This window comes from Berghia stephanieae, chromosome 3 (assembly GCF_034508935.2).
Source record: "Berghia stephanieae isolate SIO BIC M18660-M18661 chromosome 3, UCSD_Bste_1.3, whole genome shotgun sequence".
NCBI classification, from domain to species: domain Eukaryota; kingdom Metazoa; phylum Mollusca; class Gastropoda; order Nudibranchia; family Aeolidiidae; genus Berghia; species Berghia stephanieae.
The window spans coordinates 40,037,994-40,040,493 of record NC_088362.1 but is presented as its reverse complement, the minus strand read 5'-3'; the positions used below and the strand labels follow the sequence as shown (position 1 = coordinate 40,040,493).

The following is a 2,500-nucleotide window of genomic DNA, read 5'->3' as shown; positions in this document are numbered from 1 at the left end:
ATGTGGCAACCTTAAGGGTATCACGGTAATGTGCCACACATTGAAAATATGGGAAGGAGTAATCAATAAGAGGATTAGAACAGATGGACACATAAGTGAAGAGCAGTTTGTATTCATTGCTAGTTAAAGTTCAACGGATATTATATTATCTCTAAAAGTGACGGCAGAGAAGTATAGAGAAAAGCAAAGAGAATTATATTGTGTGTTCATTGACCTGGAGAATGCATATGATAGCGTACCAAGAGAAGAAATGTGGTACTGTCTCAGAGCAAAGGAGGTAACAGAGAAATATATCAAAGTTATCCAAGATATGTTCGAAGGAAACAAGACAGTGGTTTGGACGGCTTTTGATTCAACTGAACAATTTAATGTACGAGTAGGATTACACCAAGGATCTGCTCTCAGCCCACTGCTGTTTGCAATAGTAATGGATGTTCTCACAGAAAACATTCGGCGTGAGGCTCCATGGAACATGATGTATACGGATTACGTAGTAATTTTCAATTATACAAATGCTGAGGGGGGAAAGGTGCTGGAGGGCTGGAGACGGGATAATACTTGGTGATGGGGGCTAATGAGGTGGAGGTTACGAAGAGGATCCAGACAGGCTTGAATAATTGGAGGAAGGTAACTGCAGTTATGTGTAACAAATGAATTTTCGCAAAGCTGAAGGGAAAAGTATATGCATCTGTTGTAAGACCAACAATGTTGTCTGGATTAGAGAGGCAGCTACTAGAAACAAGATACAGAAGTTGAGGTGGCAGAAATGAGGATGTTGAGATTGTAAATTGGCTGGAGAAGAAAAGATAAAGAGAGAAATGAACGAATTCGAAGGTTGACTGAAGTGGAGATGAAGATGAGAGAAGATAAATTAAAATGATTTGGACATTTAAGAGACGAGACATGGCGTACGTGGGAAAGAAAGTATTGGATATGTAACTTGCGGGAAAGAGAAAAAAGGGACATCCAAAGAATAGAATAAAGGACGATTTGAAAGAACTGGGCCTAAAGGAAGATAATGCTATGAAGCAAGATGCATGAAGATGTGACATTCATTATATATGGCAACCCTGCAAACCGTAGGATATGCTGAGAGAAGAAGTAAAATATCCAAGACAGACTGGCGCCCACCAATACCAAGAACTTGATTCCGCACCCATGCAAATGTGGCAATCCCTGTCTCTACATACTCCCCAAGATACACAAAATCGAAAATGCCACTGGAAGATCCCTTGATCCTCTCGACCAATTCCTGCCAATTATAAAAAAAGTCTCTCTCGTTTTTTTAACAGGATCTTCAAAATATAATCATCTTCAATCTTATACCAATAATATGAAAGACACTAATTGCGGGCTTCATATATTCAGTGTCCTTCAGCTCTCTTCCGCACCACTAAACAAAATAGGAAATAATGAAAGGCAGGACTTCTAATTATACTCTGGTCACCTCAAGGCTTGAAATCGAAACTGGATATCATTTGAAAATTATATCTCTTGCCACTCCGACCATCGTCAATTCCTCCAAACACAATGTTCACTATTACCACTGTTGATGTTGCTGCTGCTACTACTATTACCGCTTAGCACTACAACAACAACAACAACTACTACTACTACTACTACTACTACTACTACTACTACTACTACTACTACTACTACTACTACTACTACTACTACTACCACTACTACTACTACTAATACTACTACTACTACTACTACTACGACTACTACTACTACTACTACTACTACTACTACTACTACTACTACTACTACTACTACTACTACTTCTACTACAATCACTACTATCACTACTATTACTACTACTACTACTACTACTACTACTACTACTACTACTACTACTACTACTACTACTACTACTACTATTGCTGCTGCGGCTGCTACTAGGAAGGTTCTCCAGCTTACTACCTTCAGAATTCCAATACAATGCCAAATATTTCTCTCCTTTCTGTCTGGATTAATGTTAATGTTTCTAATGTTTTTGTTATTGGACGAAAGAGGGTTTTGAGCCCCAAAGAGTTTTGTCTTGGTATTTAGTTATTTTTGTTGAAGCTGTTATATCCATTTTTGTTCATTACATTTTAACTTTATATTGATTCGCCCCTACATGATACTAGATCGAGCTGTTGGCTCACACTTTGGCCGGAAATATTTGTCTTCAAATATGCATGAATTGAAATGGTCCTCAGCTTGTAAAAATCGTTAACTTGTTATTATTTGAAGTCGCTGGCTTACATTTTTCCAATCAGAATAAATCCATCTAGGTTAATTGATATGAAAACAAATACATGGGGAAAATGGGGGAGGGGGGGGGGGCGTCGTCAAGAGGACTAAGGTATTTTGTTAGAGTGCAGCAGCCTGAGTCTCCTGAATTTCAATTTAAGCTGCTGGCACTGTCTCTTCAGCGTTTTTTGTTTGTTTTGTTTTCTCTGTTGATTGTGTGCGTTTAAATCAAATACTCAACAGTTCCGCCCGCCATATC

General features: G+C 38.5%; 1 protein-coding gene across 2 annotated transcripts in view; it reads right to left on the bottom strand.

Moving 5' to 3' along the window:
- Nucleotides 1-2,500, bottom strand: part of LOC144967707 (phosphatidylinositol phosphatase PTPRQ-like) — a 114,344-nt gene that overhangs the window by 91,163 nt on the left and 20,681 nt on the right. The gene's annotated exons all lie outside the window — the stretch shown is intronic.